The 15,682-nt window shown below is 46.7% G+C and overlaps 1 protein-coding gene across 3 annotated transcripts in view; it reads left to right on the top strand.

Moving 5' to 3' along the window:
* LOC144938485 (uncharacterized) overlaps positions 1 to 15,682 on the top strand; it is a 93,461-nt gene that overhangs the window by 51,483 nt on the left and 26,296 nt on the right. Inside the window, exon 1 of one of the 3 annotated variants that reach the window (XM_078866337.1) lies at positions 6,855 to 6,923. The exons of 1 other annotated variant lie outside the window; for it this stretch is intronic. The gene's annotated coding sequence lies outside the window, so the exon portion shown is untranslated. Of the gene's footprint in view, positions 1 to 6,854; positions 6,924 to 7,008; positions 7,112 to 15,682 lie in introns of those variants that run through there. One more of the 3 variants, XM_078866338.1, reaches the window with a different exon arrangement.

Here is a 15,682-nt window from a genome sequence, read left to right as displayed (position 1 = left end):
TTGATAAAAATATAAATTTTCAATTCTAGTGAATCCCTGCAGTCACGAAAGCTTTAAATCGAAAATTAAATCGACATTTTCAGCTTTGCGATCGATTCAAAGTTACAGGCTACACGCGTGCTCACCCATATTTCAACATACACTGCTTACAGAGCATGTTCAAATAATTCGATTTGCAAAACAAAACAAACCGAAGTGAACTGGTGGCCTATGGGTCAGCAGACGGAACCGGCATCGCTCACTTGCTGGGTTAAAGTCCTGCTTACAGCTGACCGTAATTAAAACTGGGTTTACCAAAGTGCATTAATTTTGATGAAACATAAGAATAGGATTTTACCCTTTCTGGCATAAAGGGTAAAATCAACTTTGATTTTTCGGTAGAAGGGCGTAAAACTTTTTTTTTTATTTTTCATCATTTTGGATACTGGCAAAAAGGACGCCATAAATATCACATGAAGTTAGGTTGTTTGCCCTTAATTTAGCACACGCAAAACAAACGTTATATCCCTGAGAATTATCAAATATTGGTTTGACTGACACGTGGCAAATAGTGTATCCCGCAAGCCACATGGGAAAGTGTAATGCCAACAGTGTGGATAACTTGCAGTGTGGATTACTTGAAGCCACCTCGAAAGTAGATGTGTGATATCTCTATAACGCGGGTCGTTGTCGAACACACGAGGAGTGATGCAGGCCTCTGGGAGAGTTTCGGACAGAGACTTCGTTTTTTTACCACAACGATGCCGACATCCGAAATAAGGATGACATCTTCTTGGTTCTTTCGGTAAAGTCACGTAGAATTTAAATAATAGAATGATAAAAATAAAACATAATAAAATAATTCTCACGACGTTTCGGCCACAACGCAAGTAGCCGTCCTCAGGTGGAGAACAGGTCTGTCGAGGAGACAGTCTGGGGCTTGTCATTCAGACTCAGAATAATTCTCACGTCGTGAGAATTATTTTATTATGTTTTATTTTTATTATTGTATTATTTCAATTCTACGTGACTTTACCGAAAGAACCAAGAAGATGAATCCCTGCAGTCACGAAAGCTTTAAATCGAAATTTAAGGATGACATTGGGAGAGAGAGAAAAAAAGATCAAATGTAAATATTTTAAGTGAATCGCTGTTCTTCTGTCCCGTGATGTATTTGTGATTTCCGGCACTTGGCGTGTTAAAAATAAAAGGAGAGAGGCGAGAGAAGGAATACTGGGACCCCAATGTTAAAAACAAAGCGTCCCATTGACGGGACCTCGTCAGCGTTGTTAACCACACAAGCGAGCATCAGGGACCACTTTGATTGCTCCCTGTAGGCTCACAGACAAAGACACACACACACACACAATCCCCCTTTCTTACGTCAACACAATACGTGGACAAGTATATAAAATGCTCTCTCTCTCTCTCACACACATACCGATTTACTCCGTTTATCATCACAGGGGGACAGGGATCTTTCGCGAATTAAGGTGGTGGAGCCAGAACTATGCCTGGCCACCGTTGTCTCCCCGGCGTTTATGTACATAGACAGTGCTTAGTTAAGGTTGAGTCAACATAGCGGAGGGCCCAACAACAGTTTAGACTTCGATTTAAAGCTTTCGTGACTGCAGGGATGCATCTTCTTGGTTCTTTCGGTAAAGTCACATAGAAGGGAAGTAATAAAATAATAAAAATAAAACGTAATAAAATACAATTCTCACGACGTTTCGGCCACGACGCAAGCAGCCGTCTTCAGGTGAAGAATGAAACACTGCCAAGCTTGGAGCGTATATATAAGCTGGGTTGGAGGTGGAAGAAGAGCGCCTTGACAAAATAATTAGCATATCAAGAGGAATTTTGCATATTTATGGGAAATGCGTAGGAGGTGGGCGGGGGGGTTTCAAAGTCATATTATGCCCATGCATTATGCAGGATTAGCAGCATCAGAGGGAGGGGGTAGCATTAACAGTTTAGATATGACTCACCCATTGGTTTTAGCCGTGGCCGTGAGTCGAACTCATGTTGGCAGCAGGTTCGCAGCGTAGTGTGCAATAACCACTCACCAAACGCTCTGAACACTCACACTCGGGCATAACACCAACAGACACGCAGATCCACACACACACTGACACAGATGGTACGCGTTCGTCAGGTTTTCACTAACATCCTGAAAGTGTGTGCCCAAACAAGACTAAGTTTAATAGCAGGAAGGTGTTTCATTGATTTAAATGTGACCCAAAGTTGTATCAATCTGATCTCGCATCTCACTGCGAGTTCTAATGAATACATTTTGGAATTCTAGATTTGAAGCTTTCGTGACTGCAAGGATTCATACTCTAAGTTTTTTCGGTAAAGAAATTAAAATTAATAAAAATAAAATAATATTATTATTAAAATAAAATAATAATATTATTTTATAATAATATTCTTTTATTTGTATTAATTTAAATTTTATTTTTTACCTACGTGACTTTACCGAAAAAACTAATAGTACATTTTAGAATGGCACAATCAGAGAGAATTCGCAATGCAGTAGAGTAGATCCCCTCTTAACGAAGGCGATTGGATCCACAAGTGATTTGGTCGTTAAGCGAGTATAGGAAATGCACTAAAGGGGCCGTCCATTAATGACGTCACGCACCTAGGGGGGGGGGGCGGGGGTCAGACACTTGTGACGATGTGTGACGAGGGAGGGGGGGGGAGAAATGTGACGTCACATGAAAATGCGCAACTTTAAATAGATATAGACAACACGTTCTACTTAATTAAATATACTTTTTAATAAATGTTTTCTCCTACAACATCAGAGTGCAGCGCCACATTTAATACGCACTACAATGACAATAGTTTAAAGCGATTTGAAGCATGTTTTATTTTGGGGGGGTGGGGCAGAGCTTTGTGACGTCATATTTGAGGGGGGGGGGGGTCTGACTTTTTGTGACGCCGTGTGACGAGTGAGGGGAGGGGGTCAAAAATCATCCAAAATCGCGTGACGTCATTTATGGCCGGCCCCTTAAAGGGCTTAATTCGTTCCCGATAGCATCGAAATTTACCCCTTTCCCTCCAAAAAAACCTACTTTCTAACATCTAAACAATGTACATTAATACGTAAAGATACTAACAACATTATAAAACACATGCTATTAAAATAAACATGGTTCATTTCATGCGTTAATGAATAATTACTCTACCTACAACAGCCCGTCGTTCACAGGGGTCATCATTAAGTGAACATATTGGGCTCTATGGAGCCTCATCGTTAAGCCATCAGTCGTTCACAGGGGTGGTTGTTAAGCGGGGTTCTACTCTACGTGTATGTTAGTATTGTCAGTGAGTACCTATTAAGGCCAACAACCCAAAAACACGTGACACATACGATGGCATGCCAAGGATCACACACATACGCACACACGATGGGGTGATGTTGTCTGAATCAGAACAACAGGCAGAGTTGTAGAGATACTCAAGACTTCAGGCTGAGTAGACCTAAGAGGGAGACGTGCCCCACGCCTGTACACAAAGATCCCCCGTATAGCCTTAACAGAATGTTGGGGCAAGTGCTGTTAGCGAACACATATGAAGGCCGGCACGGCACACGAGGGGGTGGGTGGTCAGCACCACGCCCGGCCGTCTTTGTCTCCCCAGTGACGATGTTTACACACCGCACCAGGTACTCATTTGAGGCTGAGTCGACCTAGGGGAGGCCCAGGAACGGTTCAGATAATCGTCACTGGTGTTGGTGGCCGTGAGCGGGAATTGAACTCAGGTTGCCGGGTTCATAGCGCTACACTACCGCTCTCCCACGCGTACACTCACCACACTCACTCACCACTCACTCAGCACTCACTCACCACATATACACTCAGCACACATACACTCACAAAACTCACCACACACACACTCACCACACTCACTACACACTCACTCACACACTCACTCACACACTCACCACACATACACTAACCACACATACACTCACAAAACTCACCACACACACACTCACCACACTCACTACACACTCACTCACACACTCACTCACACACTCACTCACACACTCACCACACATACACTAACCACACATACACTCACAAAACTCACCACACACACTCACCACACACTCACTCACTCACCACACATATACTCACGAAACTCACCACACATACACTCACGAAACTCACCACACACACACTCACCACACACTCACTCACTCACCACACATACACTCACGAAACTCACCACACACACACTCACCACACACTCACTCACCACTCACCACACACTCACCACACACTCACCGCACACTCACCACACACTCACTATACACTTACTCACCACTCACTCACACACTCACTCACACACTACTCACTCACTCACCACACTCACCACTCAGCACACTCACCACACCCTCACTCACCACACTCACCACACACTCAGCACACACTCAACACACTCACCACACACTCACTCACCACACTCACCACACACACTCACCACACACTCACTCACCACACTCAGCACACACTCACCACACACTCACTCACCACACTGACCACACACTCACTCACCACACTCAGCACACACTCACCACACACTCACTCACCACACTCAGCACACACACACACCACACACTCACCACACTGACCACACACTCACTCACCACATTCAGTACACACTCACCACACACTCACTCACCACACTCAGCACACACACACCACACACACCACACACTCACCACACTGACCACACACTCACTCACCACATTTAGCACACACTCACCACACACTCACTCACCACACTCAGCACACACACACCACACACACCACACACTCACCACACTGACCACACACTCACTCACCACACTCAGCACACACTCACCACACACTCACTCACCACACTCAGCACACACACACCACACACACCACACACTCACCACACTGACCACACACTCACTCACCACATTTAGCACACACTCACCACACACTCACTCACCACACTCAGCACACACACACCACACACACCACACACTCACCACACTGACCACACACTCACTCACCACACTCAGCACACACTCACCACACACTCACTCACCACACTCAGCACACACACACCACACACACCACACACTCACCACACTGACCACACACTCACTCACCACATTTAGCACACACTCACCACACACTCACTCACCACACTCAGCACACACACACCACACACACCACACACTCACCACACTGACCACACACTCACTCACCACACTCAGCACACACTCACCACACACTCACTCACCACACTCAGCACACACACACCACACACACCACACACTCACCACACTGACCACACACTCAGCACACACTCAACACACTCACCACACACTCACTCACCACACTCACCACACACACTCACCACACACTCACTCACCACACTCAGCACACACTCACCACACACTCACTCACCACACTCACCACACACACACCACACACTCACTCACCACACTGACCACACACTCACTCACCACACTCAGCACACACTCACCACACACTCACTCACCACACTCAGCACACACACACACCACACACTCACCACACTGACCACACACTCACTCACCACATTCAGCACACACTCACCACACACTCACTCACCACACTCAGCACACACACACCACACACACCACACACTCACAACACTGACCACACACTCACTCACCACATTTAGCACACACTCACCACACACTCACTCACCACACTCAGCACACACACACCACACACACCACACACTCACCACACTGACCACACACTCACTCACCACACTCAGCACACACTCACCACACACTCACTCACCACACTCAGCACACACACACCACACACACCACACACTCACCACACTGACCACACACTCACTCACCACACTCAGCACACACTCACCACACACTCACTCACCACACTCAGCACACACACACCACACACACCACACACTTACCACACTGACCACACACTCACTCACCACATTCAGCACACACTCACCACACACTCACTCACCACATTCAGCACACACACGAGGGGGGCTGGCTCCGATTGGCTGCTCTCTGAGTGATTGTTACCGGGAGAGCCAATGGGCACCTTGGGCTGGTGGGGGAGGGAGGAGGGAAGTGGCTTGGGATGGATGGTGGGGGGGGGAGATGTGTGGGATGGATGGTGGGGGGGAGATGTGTGGGATGGATGGTGGGGGAAGATGTGTGGGATGGATGGTGGGGGAAGATGTGTGGGATGGATGGTGGGAGAAGATGTGTGGGATGGATGGTGGGGGGAGATGTGTGGGATGGATGGTGGGGGGAGATGTGTAGGATGGATGGTGGGGGAAGATGTGTGGGATGGATGGTGGGGGGAAATGTGTGGGATGGATCGTGCGGAGGAAGATGTGTGGGATAGATGGTGGGGGTGTAGGGAGATGTGTGGGATGGATGGTGGGGGGGGGATGTGTGGGATGGATGGTGGGGGGGGGGGTAGGGAGGAGATGTGTGGGATGGATGGTGGGGAGGGAGATGTGTGGGATGGATGGTGGGGGGGGGGGTAGAGAGGAGATGTGTGGGATGGTTGGTGGGGGGGGATGTGTGGGATGGATGGTGGGGGTGTAGGGAGATGTGTGGGATGGATGGGGGGGGGAAGAGGTGTGGGATGGTGAGGGGGGTGCAGGGAGGAGATGTGTGGGATGGATGGTGGGGGGATGTGTGGGATGGATGGTGGGGAGAGGGGATGTGTGGGATGGATGGTGGGGGGGATGTGTGGGATGGATGGTGGGGGTGTAGGGAGATGTGTGGGATGGATGGTGGGGCGGGGGATGTGTGGGATGGATGGTGGGGGGGGGCGAGTGATTCAGGCGACTGCGGCGGCGAGACGGCTCGCATTCGGGCTCGCCTCGAGACGGAGACGCACGAGGAGGAGGAGGTGAGAGAGAGAGAGAGGAGGAGGAGGAGGTGAGAGAGAGAGAGAGAGGAGGAGGTGAGAGAGAGAGGAGGAGGTGAGGGAGGGAGGAGGAGGTGAGGAGGAGGTGAGGGAGGAGGAGGAGAGAGGGAGGGAGAGACCCGTGGCGACTCTGTGCGTCCACAAGGAGTGTCCGTCCGGCCACATTCACCGTGAGTGGCACACGGCGCCGAGTGTGTGTAGTGTGTGTAGTGTGTGTGTGTAGTGTGTGTGGTGTGTGTGTGTGGTGTGTGTGTGTGGTGTGTGTGTGTGTGGTGTGTGTGTGTGGTGTGTGTGCAGTGTGTGTGTGTAGTGTGTGGTGTGTGTGTAGTGTGTGTGTAGTGTGTGTGTGTAGTGTGTGTGTGTAGTGTGTGTGTGCAGTGTGTGTGTGCAGTGTGTGTGTGTAGTGTGTGTGTGGTGTGTGTGTGTAGTGTGTGTGACACACGAGCGGTGTGTGTGTAGTGTGTGTGTAGTGTGTGTGTGTAGTGTGTGTGTGGTGTGTGTGTGTAGTGTGTGTGACACACGAGCGGTGTGTGTGTAGTGTGTGTGTAGTGTGTGTGGGCAGTGTGTGTGTAGTGTGTGTGTGTAGTGTGTGTATGTAGTGTGTATGTGTAGTGTGTGTGTGCAGTGTGTGTGTGTAGTGTGTGTGTGTGGTGTGTGTGTAGTGTGTGTAGTGTGTGTAGTGTGTGTGTGTAGTGTGTGTGTGCAGTGTGTGTGTGCAGTTTGTGTAGTGTGTGTGTAGTGTGTGTGTATAATGTGTGGTGTGTGTATAGTGTGTGTATAGTGTGTGTGTAGTGTGTGTGGTGTGTGTGTGTAGTGTGTGTGTGACACACGAGCTGTGTGTGTGTAGTGTGTGTGTAGTGTGTGCAGTGTGTGTAGTGTGTGTAGTGTGTGTGCGTCGTGTGTGTGTGGTAGTGTGTGTGTGTATTGTGTGTGTGCAGTGTGTGTGTAGTGTGTGTGTGTAGTGTGTGTGTGTAGTGTGTGTGTGTAGTGTGTGTAGTGTGTGTGTGTAGTGTATGTGTGTAGTGTGTGGTGTGTGTGTAGTGTGTGTGTAGTGTGTGTGTAGTGTAGTGTCTGCGTCGTGTGTGTGTGTAGTGTGTGTGTGTAGTGTGTGTGTGTAGTGTGTGTGTGTAGTGTGTGTGTGTAGTGTGGTGTGTGTGTGTAGTGTGTGTGTAGTGTGTGCGTCGTGTGTGTGTATGTAGTGTGTGTGTGTAGTGTGTGTGTGTAGTGTGTGTGTGTAGTGTGTGGTGTGTGTGTGTGGTGTGTGTGTAGTGTGTGACACACGAGCGGTGTGTGTGTAGTGTGTGTGTGGTGTGTGTAGTGTGTTTGCAGTATGTGTGTGTGTGTGCAGTCTGTGTGTTTGTAGTGTGTGTGGTGTGTGTGTAGTGTGTGTAGTGTGTGTGTGTAGTGTGTGTGCAGTGTGTGTGTGCAGTGTGTGTGTGCAGTGTGTGTGTGCAGTGTGTGTGTGCAGTGTGTGTAGAGTGTGTGTATTGTGTGTGTGTCGTGTGTGTTGTGCAGTGTGTGTAGTGTGTGTGTGTCGTGTGTGTGTGGTGTGTGTAGTGTGTGTGTGTAGTGTGTGTGTAGTGTGTGTGTGACACGTGAGCTGTGTGTGTGCGTGTAGTGTGTGCAATGTGTGTGTGTGGTGTGTGTAGTGTGTGTGTAGTGTGTGTGACACACGAGCTGTGTGTGTGTGTAGTGTGTGTGTGGTGTGTTTGTAGTGTGTGTGTGTGTGCAGTGTGTGTTTGTAGTGTGTGTGTGGTGTGTGTGTGTAGTGTGTGTAGTGTGTGTAGTGTGTGTGTGTAGTGTGTGTGTAGTGTGTGTGTGCAGTGTGTGTAGTGTGTGTGTATTGTGTGTGTGTCGTGTGTGTGTGCAGTGTGTGTAGTGTGTGTGTGTCGTGTGTGTGTGGTGTGTGTAGTGTGTGTGTGTAGTGTGTGTGTAGTGTGTGTGTGACACGTGAGCTGTGTGTGTGCGTGTAGTGTGTGTGACACACGAGCTGTGTGTGTGTGTAGTGTGTGTGTGGTGTGTTTGTAGTGTAGTGTGTGTGTAGTGTGTGTGTAGTGTGTGTATAGTGTGTGTGTGTGGTGTGTGTGTAGTAGGGTATGTAGTGTAGTGTGTGTGTAGTGTGTGTGTACTGTGTAGTGTGTATAGTGTGTGTAGTGTGTGTGTGTAGTTTGTGTAGGGTGTGTGTGTGCAGTGTGTGTAGTGTGTGTGTGTGTCGTGTGTGTGTCGTGTGTGTGGTGTGTGTGTGTAGTGTGTGTGGGTAGTGTGTGTACTAGTGTGTGTGTGTAGTGTGTTTGGGCAGTGTGTGTGTAGTGTGTGTGTGGGCAGTGTGTGTAGTGTGTGTGTGTAGTGTGTGTGTGCAGTGTGTGTGTAGTGTGTGTGACACGTAAGCTGTGTGTGTGTGTAGTGTGTGTGTGTAGTGTGTGTGACACTATCTGTGTGTGTGTGCAGTGTATCTGTGGGGAGCGGTAGTGTAGTGGTTAGCGCTACACTGCGATATGAACCTGTCCTGGGCCTCCTCTAGGTCGACTCAGCCTCAATTTAGTACTTGGTGCGGTGTGTAAACATCGCCACTGGGGAGACAAAGGCGGTCGGGCGTGGTGCTGGCCACCCACCCCCTCGTGTACCGTTCCGGCCTTCATAGGTGCTCGCTAACAGCACTTGCCCCAACAGTCTGTTAAGGCTACACGGGAGATCTTTGTCTTTGTGTGCAGTTACAGACTCTGTGTGTGTGTTCAGTGTGTGACACTCTCTTTGTGTGGCTGTGTGTTTGTGAGACGCTGTCTGTGTGCACGTGTGTTACTTCTTATCGCGTTTCATTTTCCTGCATGTGAGAAAGTGTCATGGTGTGTGTGTGTGTTTCTCGGTTATCTGCAAACTTCATTCTGCCACGCACAGCAGTGCATGCATCATAACGTAGCCCGAAGCTGAACAGCAGAGTGGCTCAGAGATACTGTCACAGTACGGCAGACGGGTTTCTTGAATCCATCTGTGCGGAGCTTTTGAGTGTCACCCCCTCGAATGCACGTGAAGCCAGCCCACTCAGGATTGGAATTGGCCAAACATCCCAACGCAGGACCCTCCTGGAAAGAAAAAAAAGGATCATGAGACTCAATGATGTTTCCCGCAGCAATAAATGATATTACGTACATCACAGTAACTGTAAATTACGATCTCAGCAACTCAGCAGGCAGGTTTTGAGCCTGATTTAGTGGGTTCTCGGATTGTCACAGGCTGCTTGCGGATTTTGGACAGCAAAAAAAAATGTCAGTGTTGTACTGTAGTTCTATGCTCCCCCTCGCCTTGTTAGAGGTGTGCGTGATATTGTTAGAGTGATGCGATATTGATAGAGAGGTGTGAGTGATATTGTTAGAGCGATGTGTGTGATATTGTTAGAGGTGTGTGTGTGATATTGTTAGAGAGGTGTTGGGTAATATTGTTAGAGCTGTGTGCGTGATATTGTTAGAGAGGTGTGGGTGATATTGTTAGAGCGATGTGATATTGATAGAGCGATGTGATATTGTTAGAGAGGTGTTGGGTGATATTGTTGGAGTGATGTGATATTGTTAGAGCTGTGTGTGTGATATTGTTAGAGAGGTGTGATATTGTTAGAGAGGTGTGATATTGTTAGAGAGGTGTGATATTGTTAGAGAGGTGTGGGTGATATTGTTAGAGAGGTGTGTGGGTGATATTGTTAGAGCGATGTGATATTGTTAGAACGATGTGATATTGTTAGAGGTGTGTGAGTGATATTGTTAGAACGATGTGATATTGTTAGAGGTGTGTGAGTGATATTGTTAGAGCGATGTGATATTGTTAGAGCGATGTGATATTGTTAGAGCGATGTGATATTGTTAGAGGTGTGTGAGTGATATTGTTAGAGAGGTGTGTGTGTGTGATATTGTTAGAGTGATGTGATATTGTCAAAGCGATGTGATATTGTTAGAGAGGTGTGTGTGTGTGATATTGTTAGAGTGATGTGATATTGTCAAAGCGATGTGATATTGTTAGAGAGGTGTGTGTGTGATATTGTTAGAGTGATGTGATATTGTCAAAGCGATGTGATATTGTTAGAGAGGTGTGTGTGTGATATTGTTAGAGTGATGTGATATTGTCAAAGCGATGTGCGCGCAAGTTACATTTGTTTTTGCCAATTGCTCCCTTTCCCCGTGGCTTGCGCAGTGACGAGGGTGGAATTGGCTGTGTCCACGCTGTGTGTGATGCTGGGAAAATTGGTGTGGATGGTTCAGTGTGTGTGTCCGCGTGGACTTGATCTCGTGGACAAAAAAAAACCGGTCAAGTAGTTTTTGCTCGTGCGGTATTGAAGCAATGCTGCTGAAAAATCCTGCACTCCCAGAAGTGGTTGACGGGAAATGTCAGACTATACACTTTCTGTTCATTTGTGTGGCCTGGTTTACGAAGGAGGTTATCTATATGCTATGAAGAAGGACCATTGCCCGAAACGTCACCTATTATATATTTAGTTTTCCTTTTAAGGCCACGGCGTGTTAGATGTGTAAAGTTTTTAAATCCTTGATATTAAGTTCACTTGCTTGCTTGCGCGCTTACGACCGTGCAAATCTTTCGGTCGTTTTTTTACCCACTTCCCGTGATCCAATCGAGCTGACATTTTGCACACAGACTCGTTGTGCGTGACAATTTATTTTCGTGAATTTTTTTTTCCAAAATTTTACACTTTTTAGGAAAAAATAAATTATATTTAATTACCAATTGCTTAATGGTGGCAGGCAATCATCTGACCCATAGGTGGCAGCCATCTCAAGCCAGAGGACGAGAGGACTCTAGCCGCCACGCATATAAAGGATTTATAGTGAAAAACTTTGTTTTTACGGGTTAATTTTGTGTGTGTGTGTGTGTGCTTGTACACCACTGCCAATGAAGCTTCACCAAATAATGCGTGCCATCATGATGGAGACCTATCGTCTTGTGTTATTCATTTTGTTTACTTACAGTGTCCACAACGTCCGCCCGTGATTATTTCCTGCCACAACGTACACACATTCTGTCTATGTTGAATCATTGGTCTAGGTCTCTGGGCGCTTGAGTGATATTATTGTGTGCGCTTGCAATATGTAACCGTCGCAAGGCGTTGAGTAAGCACAGCCTCTCCCATCTGTAAAACAACATGCGCTTGCCCGCGCCATCTGGAACAGCTTGTGGCCTCTCTGTCACCTCCGACGAAATGGTAATCCAGAAGTAGCAACGAGGCCACACAATACAGCCCCGACAAAGCTATTAGACGCTAATGAATTTCATTACCGTAATTAGCATCATCATATGGTCAACCTACATTGCTAGTGGTGCACAATTAACAACAACAAAATCTACAGATTTGTCAAGAATACTGCTGTTAAATATCACGCTATGAAGAAGGGCAATTGTCGCACCTCTGATGAGCAGTTGGCTACGTACGGTGCGAAAGAGGTTCAACATGCAATATCTTTTATTTTAAGGCCGCAGTGTTGCTATCGACGAACGCATTGCGATTATTTTCGTAATGAACGTAGCATTGTGAGCCGTGTTGGAGGTGGTACACTTAGTGGGCAGCCCAAAGCAGGAATTATTTCGCAGTGATCCCCCCTTGTTTTGATTTACCAATCAAAATCTTTATTCAGTCTGGAAGAATCCGATGAGCTATGAAGCTTTTATTCACAGATGGCGCAGTAACTCCCGGTGAGATGACAGAATAAGATGCAGTCGATGAGATACGATATGGCAATGATGAAGTGGAATTAGATGCAGATAAGATAGAGCTGAGAGAGCAATGGGCATTTCATGTTAATGCTGTTTGCATGAATATTGCTCTCTGAATTCGACCTGATATTTGACACGCCCCTACCTTTACTCGAGAATATCCTGGGGCAATGACCTTATGCTCAGTTTGCTCATGCCTAGCGCCGCCAATGATAGTAAGGTCTGGACGTCTGGCTTGTATGATAATATGCCTGCTCTCGCATGCACTGGTACAGCTACAAAGCAGATGTTGCCCTGACATGGATCCACACTTCATGTTAGCCTTATTGTAAAAACCGATTATTATTCACTACTATATTTTTTTAAACTTTTGTTACCATGTAAGGTCCACTGGGCTATACAGCTCTTTCTCAGAAGTCACCTGGCCACCAATGACAGCTCAATGAAGTAGCCTATGTGGACATTTTTTGCAGCAAATACTCCTAACGCATGTTTCTAAATGTGGAGGGAAAAACCGAAAAAACAATCCACGCGACCACGGGCAGAACATGCAAACTCCAACTATACAACAGCCGTCAGGGTCGGGATCGAACCCGCGACCTCATGCGTACCTGGCGAGGTAGTTAACATCTCGCCAAATAAGACGAATACAAATAATTAAAGGATTTGTTAAAAAAAAACATCACAGAAATACTGTACAGCCCTTTGGCGGTCCACTGCTGTTTCTAGATTTGAAGCTTTCGTGACTGCAAGGATTCATACTCTTAGTTTTTTCGGTAAAGTCACGTAGGTAAAACATTAAAATTAATAAAAGTAAAATTTAAAAAAATACAAAAATCACGACGTTTCGGAGGCAACACAAGCTTCCGTCTTCAGGTGGAACCGTCACAGCACGAATTTCTCATTTACTTGATACAGCAAGCGTGCTGTGACGGTTCCACCTGAAAACGGAAGCTTGTGTTGCCTCCGAAACGTCGTGATTTTTTTATTTTTTATTATTTTACTTTTATTAATTTTAATGTTTTACCTACGTGACTTTACCGAAAAAACCTAAGAATGTGATACAGCAAATCTGGCTGTGATGGTACCACCTGATGACGGAGGCTTGTGTTGCCTCCGAAACGTCGTGATTTTTTTATTATTATTTTATTTTTTATTAATTTTTATTTCATTTTTTACCTACGTGACTTTACCGAAAAAACTAAGAGTATGGTCCACTGCTGGTTTAAGGCATCCACAGGCCTTGCTGATGTTGGTTGTTGGTCAGTGTGGGTTGGTAAAGGAGGTGGGGCTTGCTGCAAGAGGGAGCCTGCAAGTTTCAGATATAATTTTTACCACTTAGCCGTGACCAGGGCTCAACCTCATGCTGCCAAGTTCATAGCGCAGTGCGCCAAGCCACTAAAATAATTTAATTTTTTATGTGGTAAGACCAAAGGATGTGTATTTTTTATTTAATGGTAAAGTTGTATTGAGGTCAAAGTGGTTTGAAAACTTGCAGAGTAGCAAGATTATTAACATTTGGCAGTAAACGCTGCATGTTTTTTTATTTTGTTAAAAATATTAAATTATTGCCTCTCATATCAATTCGATAGGGCTGTCTAAAAACGCGTGCTTTTTATCGTAACCGCCTTTACAAATTGATGGGGTTTGTGGTTGTTACTGCTTACAGACTTCATTCCAAAGAGGCTTAAGTGGGCACACACACACACGCACATACATACACACAAACACAAAGACACGGGTTTCCCAATTAGACTTACAGACTCTGTGTGTGTGGGGGGGCAGGGAAAGTGATGTTAGCAAGCTCCTGTTAACGCCAGCACAGCAGGGGGCTGGTACGGCCAGCATGAAACCTGGCCACATTTGTCTCATCAGCGATGGCTTAGGCAGCAGTTGCCACTGGTGTTTCCCGACAGGGGTATAACAAGGATGCACGAACTCATCCATTCACATCGGGTCTTGCGCGTGTGTGACAATCGTTTCTCGGTGATTTTGTACGTGTAGCCATGTGTTGACGGATTCACGTGACCTCTGCGGCCGCAGGAGGCATTATATTACCTCGTGTGGCTACAGAGGTCAACTCGTTCCAGGGCTAGTGGAGACCGTGGCCAGGAAACAGAGCCCCCAATTCTGGGTTCGTGCTGCTGCGAGCAACAACGACACCGCAAAGTGAACACAGCATGAAAAGGGGGTCCTTCTTCGTCGATGTGCTGTGGGTAGGGGTATTGGTAGTACTTACGGCTGGTTGGCGAGTTGGGGAAGGGTTTGGGTATTCTTAGGTTTTTTCGGTAAAGTCACGTAGGTAAAAAAATTAAAATTTAAATTGCCTCTGAAACGTTGTGATTTTTATTTTATTTTTATTTTACTTTTATTAATTTTAATTTTTTTACCTACGTGACTTTACCGAAAAAACCTAAGAATATGAATCCTTGCAGTCACGAAAGCTTCAAATCTAGAATAGAAGGGTTTTGGTCTGTAAGACGGCTCATACTGACAGCTGGTTGTCTAGTTGCTTAGGGATAGGGCTCGTAGTAGCGGCCGGTTGGTTCGGGTCAGGGATGGAACTTGTACTAGTGGTTGGCTAACTCGTTGTGTAGGGGTGGAACTCGTACGAGTGGCTTTTTGGCTAATTGTTTCATAGCCAGTGGCCGGTTGTGATCGTTGTCCAGGGCTAGGCTAGGAGTAGGACCAATATTTGGTTGGTTACGGTGCTCTGCCCTCAAATTGATTGGCCCTCTTCCTCATCGCAACATACAGCGCAGAACTCCTCTTATCCGCGGCCCCATTGCCGGTGAATCCTATTATCCGGAGCAGCTGTGGGGTCGGCCCAATCTCATTTCTGCGGCCCTAGATATTCCTTTTATCTGCGATTGTCTTTCTACCCTGTTAATAAGAATCGCAAATTTCCCCGTGGATGATAGGATCCGCGCTGCCGGCACCCCCTATCACCGCATTATATGATGGGTCCGTATCACATTTGATGTTCCTGGCCCCTATTCATTTCTGAGTCTCACAGTGCAATGTGCAAA

This window comes from Lampetra fluviatilis, chromosome 22, assembly GCF_964198595.1.
Source record: "Lampetra fluviatilis chromosome 22, kcLamFluv1.1, whole genome shotgun sequence".
In the NCBI taxonomy this organism is placed as follows: domain Eukaryota; kingdom Metazoa; phylum Chordata; class Hyperoartia; order Petromyzontiformes; family Petromyzontidae; genus Lampetra; species Lampetra fluviatilis.
The sequence above is the reverse complement of the archived record's forward strand: the minus strand, read 5'-3'. Positions and strand labels throughout refer to the sequence as shown.